The sequence below is a fragment of the Canis aureus genome, chromosome 34, assembly GCF_053574225.1.
Source record: "Canis aureus isolate CA01 chromosome 34, VMU_Caureus_v.1.0, whole genome shotgun sequence".
Taxonomy (NCBI): domain Eukaryota; kingdom Metazoa; phylum Chordata; class Mammalia; order Carnivora; family Canidae; genus Canis; species Canis aureus.
Genome location: NC_135644.1, coordinates 8,712,798 through 8,728,777, shown reverse-complemented (window position 1 = coordinate 8,728,777; position 15,980 = coordinate 8,712,798). Strand labels below are relative to the sequence as shown.

General features: G+C 42.0%; 1 long non-coding RNA gene across 3 annotated transcripts in view; it reads left to right on the top strand.

Moving 5' to 3' along the window:
• Positions 1–332: 332 nt before the first annotated feature.
• The window catches only part of LOC144304669 (uncharacterized), an 82,915-nt gene continuing 67,267 nt past the window's right edge, over positions 333–15,980 (top strand). For all 3 annotated transcript variants that reach the window (XR_013371598.1, XR_013371597.1, XR_013371596.1), the window contains exons 1-2: positions 333–2,507; positions 15,369–15,526. This is a non-coding gene — a long non-coding RNA (uncharacterized LOC144304669). The remainder of the gene's footprint in view (positions 2,508–15,368; positions 15,527–15,980) is intronic.

Below are 15,980 nucleotides of genomic sequence, written 5' to 3'. Positions count from 1 at the left end.
TTTTTTGGTAGTGCCTGTCCATACCTATTGTCAGTGTTTGCCTTGTAAACTGTTTTTTTTTTTTTTTTTTTTTTAATTCACTTTGAAGTGATGGTTTTGTCCAAGGTCTTGGATGAGGAGCACTTTAAAACAAACTGGTTTGGTGTTTTTAAGTTAATCACATGTTTAATAAATATATGGTTTTTGCATTCAAACTCATCATATAATACATTGTATTTTTTACATTGTTGATAGTCTGTCAATTTATCAAGTGCTATTAGTGTTCTTTATTGCTTTGATTTTGTTTGTGTATTTGGACCTCCTAGTGAGTACACAAAGGAGGCATATATTTAGTTTTGTGGCCTATGAGCTTAGACCAGTGCAGCCTATTTCACTTTAAATTTCTCTTATAGGTTTATGTGGGAAATTTTTTTAGAGACTTAATACTTGGTATTTACTTCACTAAAATAAATCTGTAATTGTAAGTTTAAAATGGACATAAATAATCTAAATACATTAATATGCATTTAGATTAACTGTATGCTACTTAAAAGTCTTTGTGATTTTAAATAGCACACAGGTCATTAGATTATATGAAGTGGAGTATTTTTTCTACTCCTATGTTGTACTTCATATGTTTAATTTGAGAAAAGTTTAATAATGCAGTAAGTTTCATGTTGAGTGAGTAATCAAAATTTTTTTGCCTTTTTTTTGTGGTAGTAAGAATTTGTGTAGTGATTAGATCATGAAAGTCAAGGTGCTACTGATAGGGAGTTTTTCAGCTAGGTTTTTTTTTTTTTTTTTTTTTTTTTTTTTTTTGAACCAGTAGGTTTATAATGAACTATAATAGGCTTTTGAACTCATAGGAAATAAATCCATTTTTTATTGCTTTATTCAAAAAGATGAGTTCCTGAACAGTTTTCTGTAAATATTTTTTAAAATAAAATACTGTCATTTCTGGGTTGTATCATTTTTTCCCCCTTGAAACAGGTGCTTTGAACAGGTGTGCCATATTCCTAAGTATGGCTTTTATTGTCACTGGGACCTGCTTTTTTCTCTTTGGGAACCAACACATTTGTGAAATCATTTGAGGGGGGAGCTATAAATGTATCCTGAATTACATCTAGGTTTTGATGAGTGAATTAATTGATAGCATGAAGCAACTAGTAGGCTTCAGTGAACTTTGCACTTTGAGGAGTCCCATGTATGTTCAGGTATGGCCTGACTTTTCTGAATTTTAAGAAAAAGCTAAACCAAGTAATAATAAGCCTGTAAGAATTTGAGCTTGTCAGAATTCTCTGTAATATATAGGTATTTGTTATTCCTTTTTTGCTTTGTCTAGGCCTTGGGCTTATCGAGAAATCTATGTATCATTGATCTAAGCAAAGCCAGTGCTTACTTTTCAAGTGCCTGGTTTCTGTTGTGTGGGAACCCAGGCCTCTGTGGTGAAAGTGACTTTGATGCAAATTCTTTTATAAGTGGACTACATCTGAATTCTGTTATATTACATTGAATTATTGTGTTATTTTCAATCAGGACAAGTTGAATTTAAGTTCTCCTGCTGGGGGTAAAGTATCTTCACCTCCACAGTCACCATGAAACCTTTGACCCTGAATTACAGTTGTTCACTATACGTTATTACACTTAGTATTTAGCACTCACCTTTAAGAGCTCAGGAAATACATCTTTGCAATATATGCCTGGTATACTGCTGTTAATACTAATTCCACGTACATTATTATATCATTAGTTTGGATTTTATCAGTTCTTTGCTTTTTTTATTAAATGAAGTGCCTCCAAGTCTGTCCTTTGAGCCTTGCTGTTGTCACTTGGAATAGAGGGAGTGTCCTGGCCTGAAAGAAAGCCTGGCTAGGCTGCTGGGGCTCCTTCTAGGAGGTCTCCTGCAGTAGCCCAGGTCGGGTAGAGAGGTTGTAGCTGGTAGATCGGGTTTCCTCTTCATGTCTTTCCAGTTCCCCAGTTCTCCTTTCTTTGAATTCATATTAAATTTGTCAGTGAAAAACATTAAAAAAAATTTTTTTAGCTCTTTTTATTACAGTAATCATGCACAGTTTATCATGAAAAAAAAGTGTACCCCCTCTCTCCAGCATAGCACCCCAGAGATCAGTACTCTCAACGCTTAGTGGTTCCCATTTAAAAATGAATTGTGTTCCTTCTTCTTGATTGATCCATTTCAGAAATGCGTTCTTGAGTTTCTCTCAGGGCAGGCAGTTTACTTTTCTTATATCCCTGCCTCCCCCATATTTCTTCCCCATCTCTTCCAATCTCCTAGTGTAGGTGAAAATCCATAGCTATACAGTAGTTGCCCGTTCTCAGCTGTTTTACTCCGGTGGCTTTGCTTTCTCTGGCTTCAGTTACCCACAGTGAGTCGCGGTCTGGAAGCAGGTGATCATCCTTATGTCATCAGGTCAGTAGTAGCCTCACGTTTCATCACAATGCCTGCATCAGTCACCTCCCTTTCACCTCATCATGTAGGCACTTTATCATCTCCTGTCATCACAAGAAGAAGGGTGAGTACAGTACAATAAGATATTAGTGGGACTACGGTCACGTAACTTATATTGCAGTATATTGTTATGATTGTTCTATTTTATTATTTATTGGTTGTTAATCTGTTACTGTGCCTAATTTATAAGTTGAGCTTTATCATATGTATATATTCATAGGGAGAAACAGTATATATTGGGTTCAGAGCTATCTGCAGTTTCAGGCATCCACTGGGGTCTTGGAACAGGTCTCCTGGGGATAAAGGGAGGGAGGACTACTATAAATGTTGGTCACTAATGAACCCCATGGTGATCTATCATTATTTCTTCTCTACTAGTACCTTATTTTCCCCAGAATTCATAACTGCTGGATTTTAAAATGTGCTTAGTTTTTTAGGTACCTATCACAAAGATTATCCAAAGATATTTTTGTACAGATTTTATTTATTTATTCATGAGAGACACAGAGAGAGAGGCAGAGACACAGGCAGAGGGAGAAGTAGGCTCCCTGCAGGGAGCCCGACGTGGGACTTGATCCCGGGACTCCAGGATTACGACCTGGGCTGAAGGCAGGTGCTAAACTGCTGAGCCACCCAGGGATCCTTAATCCAAACACTTTGAGTGCTCAAAACATAGAATGTATTAGTTCCTTTTTTATTTTTTTGACCTTTGGAGACCTTTCTTCCACAATCCTTTGTCTTGTGCTATCTGGACTGTTGCTTTCCAGGCCTGTGCATGTCTCGGCAGTCATTCTGGAACTCATTTTGTTTTTCAGTCTTAGGTTGGATTTTCTGCTGTTTATTGGATCTTATGACTTCCTCTTGATTTACTACCCCTTTTTTGCTAAAGTATATTGACCGCTGAAAACTTCCTAGGAAAAGGTACATGAGAGGTAAAGATTTTGAGGCTTTATAGGTCTGAAAATGTCTCTACTCTTGATTGATTGGTAGTTTGGAGTATATGTTGAAAATAATTTTTACTGAGAAATTTATTATTTTTTAAAGATTTTATTTATTTATTCACGAGAGACACACACACAGAGAGAGAGAGAGAGAGAGAGAGAGGCAGAGACACAGGCAGAGGGAGAAGCAGGCTCCATGCAGGGAGCCCGACGTGGGACTCGATCCCAGGACCCCAGGATCACGCCCTGGCCGAAGGCAGGTGCTAAACCGCTGAGCCACCCGGGGGATCCCCTTTGAGAAATTTAAAGGCAGTACTGCATTGTCTTTTTACATTCATTATTTTTGTGAGAATTCTGATACAATTTTTTACATAGACCTGCTTTTACACTCTGGAAGCTTTTAGCAGCTCCTCCTTACCCCTGACATTTCATGATGTTTTGCAGGTTTTTATTTTATTTTATTTTATTTTATTTTATTTTATTTTATTTTATTTATTTATTTATTTATTTATTTATTTATTTATTTATTTATTTAATTTACGATAGTCACACAGAGAGAGAGAGGCAAAGACACAGGCAGAGGGAGAAGCAGGCTCCATGCACCGGGAGCCCGACGTGGGACTTGATCCCGGGTCTCCAGGATCGCGCCCTGGGCCAAAGGCAAGCGCCAAACCACTGCGCCACCCAGGGATCCCCTGCGGGTCTTTATTTATTCATGTTGGTGTGTAGTCTACTTGGTGGAGTCTTGTCTACTTTCAATTTGTACACTTGTCTACTTCAGTTCTGGGAATATTTTTGTGTTGTCTTTTTGACAATTTTCTTTCCTCCATTTTCTCCATCTTATTTTTTCTAGAATTTCTGTTATTTGAATGTGGGAGCTCCAGATTGATACTCTAATTTTAAAGAATCTTTCCTCTTCGATTGCTCATTGAGTTGTATTATGTGATATCTTCCAGCTCCCTTGAAATTTTTTTAGCTAATTTATTTATTTTAGAGAAAATGAGAGGGGGGGAGGGGGAGGGCCAGCAGGAGAGGGAGAGAGAGAGAGAATCTCAAGCAGACTCCCTGGTGAATGCAAGCCTGACATGGGGCTTGATCTCACAACCCTGAGACTATGACCTGGGCTGAAATCAAGAGTCAGACGCTTAACTGACTAAGCCACCCGGGCGCCCCTGTATTTTAATTTCTCAGATTTTTTTTTTTCTCTCCATTCCTTTGTATAATATCCTGTTACATTTCAGTGGAGATCTTTTCTTTGGAGCGAGTTTCCCTGGATTCTTGGGTCAGTTGGTACTAGGGGAGAAAAAGAGGGCTGAGGACCCCACAGTTTATGTGGTGACTTTTACTTAATATCTTTCTTTCAGCCTCCCCATGCACTGTCCCACCCCACCCCAGTCTTCTTCTGTGGTTGGTGACACTCAAGTTCAGTTTCTCTTGTGGATGGAGGTTGGGGGTGGGTCGGTTGGCTGCCTGGAGACAGGACCTGGGGGTCCTGTTGCTTTTTATAGATACTTCTAGTCCTATATTCAGTCCATACTTCACCCCTTTTTTCTGTAATACCTGGTACTTTACTTTTTTTAAAAATTATTTTTATTTTTATTATTTATTTATTTTTTATTTATGATAGTCCCACATAGAGAGAGAGAGAGAGAGAGAGGCAGAGACACAGGCAGAGGGAGAAGCAGGCTCCATGCACCGGGAGCCTGATGTGGGACTCAATCCCGGGTCTCCAGGATCGTGCCCTGGGCCAAAGGCAGGCGCCAAACCGCTGCGCCACCCAGGGATCCCTTACCTGGTACTTTCAAGTCCTGAACTTGTTAGGTGCTTGGTAGGATGTATTTATTGGCTTCTCTCTTCTGGATAGTAAGGCTTTAACTTCCTCCACTCTTCTAGGTTAGTCATTACACCTTCTCCTGGTTTTTATTTGTATAAACTTTGTTAAAATCTCATGGCTGTGTAGTCTGTTTTTTGTTTTTTTTTGTTTTTTTTTGTCTTTATGGATTAGTACCATTATATTCCTTTCATGTCTTTGGTGGGGTTTGGAGGTAGAGAAAATAAATACAAGTGGTCAGTCTACCATATTTAACTGGAAGCCTAGGTTTGAATTCAAATAGCATGTCAAAAATAAAATTCCTTGAGTATTATTTTATAATTCATTGTTTACACTCTCTAATGATTTTTAGTTACTATGACTGATTTTACTGTACCACCTACCTCATAGGGTGCTGTGAGGATTAGAAGAGTCAATGCATTTAGAACAGTGTCTACCTGGCACACGGTATGTGATAAGTCAGCGTTAGCTATTGTTAATATTGTTGTCATTATTACTTTTACGACTATCATGCTTAATTCAGTAATCCACTTGGACTTGGATTAAGAGGTTTTCATCATAGGAAGAATTATTGATATATGGGAAAATCTAATGTTTGATGATATTGACCCTGCATTCAACTAGACTTCTACATGAAATGTTCAGGTATTAAAGGTTATCTTTCGAAGACATATTAAAGCCTTAAAAATCCAATCAGTAATAATTACTGTGTAAGTTTTTAAAAGCAGATAATAACAATTGTGGTATGTTTTAAAGCTTTATTGGTATTACATTTTGGTCATCTAAGTGTGAAGTATAGAAAATAAGCTTATGGAGATGATTGTCTATTATGCCTTACCTACAGCCAGTAGTTGTAATACTCTGAATATATACAGTATAGAAATAGAGAAATGATGGACTCCGGTCCCTGGATCTATGACCTTGTGAGTGGTTGTATAGTTTTCAGAAAATGTGAATTTATACATGAAAATGTCTATATTTGCTCAATCTCCTTTGTATCTAGATTGAGTATATGGTAACACTGAATTCTAATTCTTAGAGGTGAAGTGGGATTAGATGCTCACACTTGTCTGTATGCATAGCGGGCTGCATACTTTGGAGAAGGATTTTTGTTTATAAGGAGATTTGAATTCTCTCTCACTAGAGTCCCATGGTTGTGACAAATGGCCGTAAATATTAATACCACTAGAGATGAGGAATTTTTCTATAAAAGAAATGGCCAGTTTCTTAGTGTGAATAAACTTCTTTGCAGATTATCAGGTTAGCTTTGGTAGTACAGATGAAACAGGGAGACGTGGCCGGGGTTGCAGCAATGCCGGCAATATTAGCTTGCTGCTGGCATTTCTTCCTTCCCTAGATGTGAATATTATTATGCCCCTTTATTATTTGCTTTGATATTTCATCTCTGAAGCTTTGATGTCTGTAGCTTTAGAGCCCTTATGCTGCCTTTTCTCCAAATGCAGTAACTAATCTAGTATATTTTCATAGGATAGAATTCTTCCTTTCTGTCCCATAACATGCTTTCCCCCCAAAAGTCTTTTGTTGGTCTCTTTGATAATAAAACATTTGTAATGCTCACTATGGGCCGGTTCCTTTACCTCGTTATACCCTTGTAACAAAGATATTAAAGTACAGGCATACAAAAACATCCAAAATATGCAGAACCAGGATTAACTCGTCCATGACTGATCAGCATGACGAATATTTTGTGACGATACCCTGAAATTCTAAGTGTTCACGTTATCTGTTTATTTAGTGTTTTTAGTTCATATGCTTCTGGACTAGTTTTAGTTCCTGAATAACCCACAAAAGCCAGGATTTATAGCAGGACGGATTAGATTTTTATTGTGATGAATAAAACAGATGAATTAATTACAAAGATACTAACAAATTTAGCAGTTCCTCTGACATCATCAAAGGATTAGTTTCATATGGGTCATGTATTCAGAATGTCAACGATGAATAAAACATATCTAATGAATTCCTCCTTAGTTTTATTCCGTCAGCGTGAGAGGAGGATGCTATTGATGTTCACAAAGACGGTTTTACCCACTGAGCTCTCAATATAAAGTATATTACCCGGTCTGGTAGCAGGGGCACAGTTAGGAACAGAGGAAAGAGAATAGTGTCACAAAGGGGGCCCTAGCCACCATGAGCTGTACCCACACACTCTTTTCTTTCCCGGCCTCTTTGGCATTAGCAGGCAGAGGTGGTCATTTTGGATGAGATCAGCAATTTGGGCATAAAGACTAACAAGTTCTGTGCAATGAAAAGGAGGCTTTCCAGGGAAACTTGTCAGCCCCACCCAGTGCCAGTGAACTTTCTTCCAGGACTCAGGACTTCAGTTTCTGAGAAAGCTGGATGATTTCCCATCCTTTCTCTTATTTTTTTTTTAAGGCACCTGAATATTTTCTCTTTATTAAATTATCATTTAGACAATATGAATAAAGTGAAATTTTGCCTCGACATCCCTCTTCCCTCTGAGATCACTCTTTTTTGGGTGTGTTCCCTTACGGACCGTTGCCCTACGCATTACCTTGTATTTTGTGTAGGTGTATATGTGGTGGTTCAGATTAGCCATTCAGCAGCAAGGTGGCACATCTATATGCTACAGCTGGTAATATAGAAGGAGGTAACTCTGTATATCTTCACAAGTATTTTTTTTGTGTGACAGGAGAATAATTCTAGCCTCTGCCGTTGACCAACTGGCATTTCAGCTCTTTTATTTTCTCTTTAATCTCCCTATGCAAGGGACTATGAATTGACTGCTTTTTTTTCTAGGCAGCTAGAATGAGGCCATTTTCTTTGGAAAGATAATCCTAGAATTCCTAGTGCTTTTCTTTATTTTTAAAAAGATTTTATTTATTCATGAGAGACAAAGAGAGAGAGGCAGAGACACAGGCAGAGGGAGAAGCAGGCTCCATGCAGGGAGCCCGACGTGGGGACAGGATCACGCCCAGAGCTGAAGGCAGGTGCTCAACCGCTGAGCCACCTGGGAGTCCCTCTAGTGCTTTTCTTTAGTTGTGTGCATCTCTGTCTGGAGGTATGGCTTCTTGGTTGTGAACAATGACACCTTGAATTGTTTTTTTTATTTTGAGATAAACTTTACGTTTAGTTTCACAATTGATTTTACAAGTTTAGCTACAAAGGATAAAACAAGTTTGCTGGAGAAATCACCACGACTCAGTCAAGACAGAATTGTGTTTTTTATTCGTTTGTCAGTAATCCAAAGTGTGGCCCAGAGACAGTGTTAAGTATCCAGATTTCTGTTTTGGAATGTATATGTCCGCGTGATTAAAACCAATTTTATTTGACAAATTTATATGGTAAATGAGCATACAATAAATAACTTTTAAGTCTTATCACCTGAATCAGACTGTACTTGAGTTAAATAGGAAATTTCTGTACCATGCCCCTTTCTGTGGTATTGGTGACTGCTAGGAGTTGCTAGGCTCCCCAGGTACTTCAGCAGGCCTTCGGAGGTAGCACGCCCAAAAGACTGTCTAGAGTCCCTTGCTATGATGCCTCATTTTGGGTGAGGCCTTACCGTACAAGTGATATGTATAACTGGTATTTGGCTTATTATTTTTTGTTGGTTTGTTTTCTGGTTTTGCAGTGGTCGGCCAGAGAAAAGTGTGCGGCAATAAATCCCTGTGGTTTAGCATTGTGACCATGGATGACATACTGTCTCCCCCCACCCCACCCCACCTTCTGTGCCAACTCAGATCAGTTAGCTGTAGCTTCCGGGGTTCTGAGTTGGGGGCTGCGATCAACAGAGAGTAACCCACCTCCTTGATTAATGATGGGTGCTGTGGGGTTGGTGGGAGGGTGTGGGGAATGGTGGCAAGTTATCCAGAATATAGGGCTATGATTATGGTTGACTCTGCAGAACTTTGCTAGGTTCCATTTTTTTAAGCGCTCGCAATCAACAAAGTCGAACAACTTGTAATCGATTCCTTGTTTTCGGTTTACACTATCACACCAGGATGAACTTAACCATATGTATATATTTTAAATGGAAACAAAACCAGCCCAGCACCTATTCAGGCCAAGTGTGTATATATGCATAAGTAACACACACCATTCACTTACTGGCGGTGCCTTTGCGAATTCGAAGACCTTTGCAACCTTGATGGGGTGCTCAGTCAGGAAAAAGACCCCAAACCATGCCATACTTCTAAAAAGCTTTAGAAAGTCTGAGGTTAGCAAGTGAAATTCAGTAGTCTACTAGGGCTTTATATAAGTCACCTTTTGTGTTTTAATTGCCCTCAGTCATCACTTGAGGAAAGGGTTTTAGTTCGTCTGCAGTTTTATGTAAGTAGCAGCCCTCCTTAGGTTGTCCCTTCTCCTTGCTGTGTTTTTATTTTTATTTTTTTTTAAAGATTTTATTTATTCATTCATTCATAGAGACACAGAGAGAGAGGCAGAGACACAGGCAGAGGGAGAAGCAGGCTCCACGCAAGGAGCCCGACCTGGGACTCGATCCAGGGTCTCCAGGATCACGCCCTGGGCTGCAGGTGGCACTAAACTGCTGCGCCACCGGGACTGCCCCTTGCTGTGTTTTTAGAATAGAGGCTGTGGTTTTTGATGGTGGGCAGGGAGAGGGGACATTTGTAGATTGAAACTTCTTTCTTGCTTTTGTGAATTGGGCCACATTGGCCAGTGTCCTTGAATGTGGCTTGGGTCATGAAGCCTAGCAAAATGCACCAGTGACATTTTTTGGCCTCATAACAGTATATTTCGAGGGCACGTAGCTTCCTTTACTATAATTTTTGTCACTTCCCAATTCAACTCCCGTAGAGGTTTTTTCTTTCTTTTGGGAGAATGTGAAGTGACTAAGGGAGTGGATATAGTTTTAGATGAGGTTTTTGATAGCTGAGATTAATTACTACCCTGCTCTAGAGAAAATAAAAGACTCATTATGTGATTTCTCCCACCCTTTGGTTTTCAAAATTCTCTGTTATCTCAACTTTTCCTTTTTGCCAGCTCTGAAGAAATCATGGTTGTATGCTATGTTATAAAAATCATGGTTGAATGTAAAAAGTAAGTTTCTAAGAGCTTTCCAATATTATCTAGCCAAAGAGAAAGTCATAGGAATTTTCCCATTCTGCTTTTCCTTTTTAAATATTCTTTTGTTCACCTTATCTATTTCTTCATTTTTAAATGGCTCAAACAAAATAGAAGTTTTTCGAAAATTGAGATATAATTGACATATAACATTATATTAGTTTCAAGTGTTTAATGTAATGATTCGATATTTGTAACTTTTCTCCATGTTCGATTAATGATATAGAGTCCTCCCAAAAGAGCCTCCTCAGTATCCGCGTTTTTTGGTGGACTGTTTTGAAAAACAAAAGAATCACTTGGGAAGGGTGGTGAATTCAAAGGACACTTAAATTAGGATAGTTTACATGTGTATTCAACTTAAAATTTGTTCAGTCAATATTCATTGTCTACTGACAATTTTGTTAGCATTCCTCTTTACTTTGTAATTCTTGAGTGCACTTAAAACTCACTGCTTTATTTTCAATAGCTTCAATAAATTGACATCTTAACATAATCAGCTGTCCTAAATTTTCACCTTTTTTAGTTAACTAGATAAATAGTATTTATTATTCACATTTGTACAATTCTTATTTTACCTCAACATAGATAAGCAAGCACTGCAAAATATCATGGTTGTTTTAAAATAGCTTTTTATGTGTATAAATATTATTAAAAACATAAGCACATGATTTTTTTTTGCCTTTGAAATGTTTTTATTTTGGGTTAGTCATAACTAATACACATAATGGTTCTTGCAACGAGAGTTTGTGGGTCTTTAATGAACAGTTTGAAACTCTAAGTTAAGTGACTTGGAAATATTGAAATTGATAGAAAGACTAGTCTCTAAATAAAACTTAATAACCTTATAGCAAATTTGGCTTTAGATTGATAGCACTTTAGTCTTGAAACATTCTTAGAATAGGATTTTTGTTCCCAGGAGAAAGATAAACATTTTAAAGTATATGTATACTTAATTTGTTAGTATTCTTTTTTCTCTTCCAAATGCCAAAAGGTGTACTCTATATTTTTGATATGAAAACTCTGCTTGTTTAAAGTATTGTAGCAAATTTTGTAAATCAATAAAACTGAGCCATGTCAACAGTGTGGGGGAAGCTTTAATAAATTTGCTACGTCACTAAGAAAAATTTAAGGACAGCATGTGCTGAAAGTTTAAGGAAGGGTAACCCTTTGCTTTTAAAAGAATATGACAGCTGGTTTGCTGCACCGTTAAATGTAAAAACTGGATTGGCTAAATTTAAGAGAGTGCTGTGATGTGAGAAAAGATCGTAGGAGGAGATTTAATAGTTAACCTTTAAGTGAGAACATTTAATGGATCACCTAATTTGGCTAGATCAGGGGTTCTCCACCACAACTGTACATTAGAAACTCCCAGGAGCATTTAAACTTGCCGATGGTTGGCCCAGACCTAGAACAGCAGGATCCCTAGGCATGGGGCCCAGTTAGTGGTGTTTTTTTAAAGCTCCCCTGCAATTCCAATGAGTAGCCAAGGCTGAGAACCACTGAGCTAAGCGGAAGCTCTCAAATGATTGTCACATTTAAGAGATATAGTAGATAATGTTAAAGTTTGGGGCCATCAACTAACACCCAGAAAGGCCAGTTTTCCAGGGCCCTAGTAGCATGGCCTGAAGATTAGCAGCATCAGCTTCACCTGGACGCTCATTGGAATCGTGAAATGTCAGGCCCCCACCTCAGATCAGCTGATCCCCAGGTTATTCTAATGCACTTTAAAGCTTGAGACACACTGTTGGAGGTGGTCTTAGGGTAAGTGTAGCTCTTGATGCATCCCGCCTTCTGCTGCTTTCTCTGGTTTGCTGTCCTAAGTAAGTCGTGATATTTTCATACAGGGTTGGAAAATGAAACTAGTACTGTGTGCTCGCGTCAGCAGGTTATAAGCTAGGGAAGATTTTTCTGATCTGGAGCATGTGGGAAGGAAACGACACCCGCGATCACCATCACCACCGAGCCCCAGTCTCCCCAAGAAGTGGAAAGAGGCACTTGAGAGTGGTCCCTGGGCTGAAGGCTGTGCTCTTTCAATCCCGGCACGCAGCTTTCTTACGTATTCAGGAAAAGAAGTTGTCCTTGCAAGGATACGTCCTCATACACATCTTTACTTTGATAGTTCTTCTTGGAAGGAGAAATTTCCCTTTAAGTAACAAATGTGCTCATCTCAGTCTCCAATGGAAATGAAGAAAATCAAATCCTCCAAGTGTTCTGGAATAATGCCTGCCCGGCGCCCAGCTCTCGAAAGCCTCTCTCACCATAGCTGGGGTCCTCTACCTTAAATACTCCGGAGCTCTCTGTTGGCTTCCCTCCTTGAAAGCACCCACTGAGAACCTTGAAGGTTGGAAAGGTTCCTTTCTGTGACTCCTTTAGAGCCCATAACATGGTTTACAGAGAACTTTCTGCTCTCTCACCCGTCTGTTCACATGACGTGTTGTGGGGTCAGATGGGCACCCTATTTCCAGGCTATATTGCAGATGCCAGTGGAGGGTTCTAAGCTTTCTCAGAAGAGGAATTGGCTACACTGGAACCGAGGAGCCTTTTCACGAGGAGTGGCCTGAGGGCATCGTGCTGTCCACCCTGTCCTGGAACCATAGTGACCCTGAACGTAGAGCAGGCCCCCTTTCTGCCCTCTCACCCGCCAGCAGGTTTGAATTTTGGTGTTGTGAGGGGGTGGTAAGAGCACGTGGGTCAACGGGAACCTGGCTTTTAGTTCTAGCTCTGCTACTCTGCGGCTTTGGGCACGTTATTCTCAGACCCTGGGTCTCAGTTCTCCCCCTTGTGTCTTTCTCGTGGGTATGGCCCCATTTCCTTCCCCGTAGTGGTCCTTCCGTTCATCAGACAGGGCCTCCCGTCTGCTCTCGGCCTGATGGCCCTGGTCGCGCCCCTTCTGTGCACCTTCCTCATGCACCTTCTGTAGGCAGGGACGGGGGGAGGAGGACAGCCGGCCTCCCTGGAGATGCGGGCGAGGCTGGCAGCAGTGGGGCAGGGGGGTACCTGCGTGCCTCACCTGACCGCTGTTCTCAGACCAAAGCGGCAGCTGTCGACAGAGTTGATTTCACTCCTGTGTTGCAGCTGCAGCGAGGGCTCGTGCCCTCACGTTCGTCTCCGAGGCTGAGAGACGCTGCCGGCCTTCTCTCTACACCCTTAGACGCTTCCCCCGTCACTCAGGAAGTTTTTGTGCCTCTTCCGTCCTTCGCGGGAAGCATCTGTCCTGGAGGCTCTGCTGGTTTGGGGGGGCCCTCACGGAGGTTCTCGTCCTCCCCGGAAGGAAGCAATCCCGAGCGCCCAAGATGCGGGGCATCGCTGCTCCTGCATGGGAGCCAGCTGCGGGGATTTCCCAGATGCCTTCGCATCTATCTGCCTGTTCCCTTTGAAACATGTAGGGCGGTCTTTCTTTTCTTTTTTTTTTTTTTTATTGCAGTTCGATGTGCCAACATCTAGCATAACACCCAGTGCTCTTCCCGTCAGGTGCCCCCCACAATGCCCGTCACCCAGTCGCCCCATCCCCCCGCCCGCCTCCCCTTCCACTACTCCTTGTTCGTTTCCCAGACTCCTCTCCGGCCCCACGGCCAGGTCCAGGGCAGCGGTCGCGGTCACCGGGAAGGCTGCGCAGGAAGGCGCCCTGTCCTCCACAACTTCTTTCCCACACCTCTTGGGTGCCCACAGAATCTACCAGCCTGACTTTATCGTTGTCTTCCTGAGACCCCCAGACACCCTTAAGAGGGGCCTTTCCACGAAGTTCAGCCCCGGAGGTGCAGCTCCAGGGCCACGGCAGCCTAGAAATTGGGTGGTAGGTGAATAGGGTCCCCGAGGAGGATGAGCTCTTCGATACAGAACGGCAAATAGCATCATAGCTACCTCCGAGTAGCTCAGGACTTTGTAAAGATAAAAAGTTTGATCGAGCAGCTCCTTTGCTTCAATCTCCTTCAAGTTTCTCTTTGCCTCTTAGGGAAAAGCCCAAACTCTGGAATGTGGCTTATGAGGCCTTGTGCGACCCTACCCTGCCTCTTGCCCCCCAGCTCCCCAGAGGCTATTGTATCAGCCTTACTGGGTTTTTTTTTTTTTTTTTTTCTACTTTTTTGAAAGCCGTGTGCTGCCCCCCACCCCAGGCCTCTGCAGGTGCACGGCTCCTCCTCGGCCTGGAAAGCCCTGCCCCTCGTCCCTACTTCAGGTCCAAGCTTTGACCAGGGACCTTCCCCTAACCTGATAGTTCTGCGTTTCTGACCGGGTCAGAGGCCCCAGCACTGGGCTTGCAAGCACTTTGGATTATTATTTTTATCTTTAACCCTAGCACTTACTTTCATTTCTTAGGTGATACTCAGTTCCTCCTGCGAAGGTGTAATTCTGTTCACACCTTCCGTGTTTCCACTTGCCATAGCCCAGCCCGGCGCAGCCCGTGAAAACTGGCCCTTCCATCATCCATCAATCCAATTTGGAGAGCACCGTCTCACCTCTCGGGGAATCACAACCCTTCTAGTTCATCAAAGACGGAGAAGTCAGCAACACCGAGGACACAGACCCAAGTCCCGGGTTTATTTGGCCATAGGAACGCTTTTTTCATGACATCTGCCAACATCCCCCAGGAAAAGGATTTGGGAAATACTGATCCAGAGACATCCTAAGGCATGGAGTTCAACACTAAGCCTTCACTTTTTGTAGTCTTAGGCTAAGAATTGACGGGCCAATCTTATTTTTAAAAAATTCTTCTATCTATCTAGCACTCTTTTTGCCTATTACAAGGAAACTGGACTTTGAATTTTTCCAAGTTCTATTTGGGGCAGAGTCAACAAATAACAAATTCCTTTCTCTCTTTGGAGCACAATCCTAAAACATTACTCTTGAATCGGTCTCCACAGACACTGCCAATTGAATTTGCTGTTTTACCAGTTGTTTGGGATTTCCGTCCCCCCCTACGTGGTTCATCTATATAATCAGCTACTATTGAAGGCTGGTAATAAGATCCCGTGGCCGCCCGGCTGCCTGCCTGGGCCACAGGCTTCTGCTAAGGCATGAAGAGAGGGCAGACCTGGCCCCCGGCTGTGGCTGCCCTTGGCTGTTGCCCCTGCCCCCCTCTCCCTCCCAGGCCCAGGCTGGCTGGGAGCCGCTGAACACTTTGGGCTTTAGCCTTCTCGTGAGCATGGACTGTGTCTCAGCCACGGATGAGACCCGTGAGAATATTAGCATGTCGGGGCTGGGAATCGTCCTCAGGAATCACCCGGCAAGCTCGGGCCTCATTTTCAGGTAAGGATAAGCTTATTCAAATGGTGACATAATGCAGTAGATGCCGTTGGTACCGCCCAGGTCACGCAGGGTGGGTGCCCCTGACCAGGTTTCTTGACTGGTGGCTGTTTACCTGCCTGAGGCTGCAGAGACTGCTCTGGCCAACAGGTACCCCTCTTTGTCTGGGAGGCTATTTCCCGATGATCCTCCCTCTGCCCCCCAAGCTCACAGCCTGTAGCCACTGGCTGGCTGATATGGGGGTATGAGAGGCCAGCCCCCTTGTTCCAAGGTGGAGCCAACTGTGGCACAGATGATGTTCCCTGTGGGCTGGGCCTGATGTCTGCAGTGAGGTGCCACATTAGCCTTCTTCCTCTGTTCTGCCTCCCTCCATTTCCCTGATACCAGCCCCACAGAAAACCACTTATACAAGAATCCTTGTCTCGGGCTCTGTGTCTAGGGAATCTGACTTGAGACA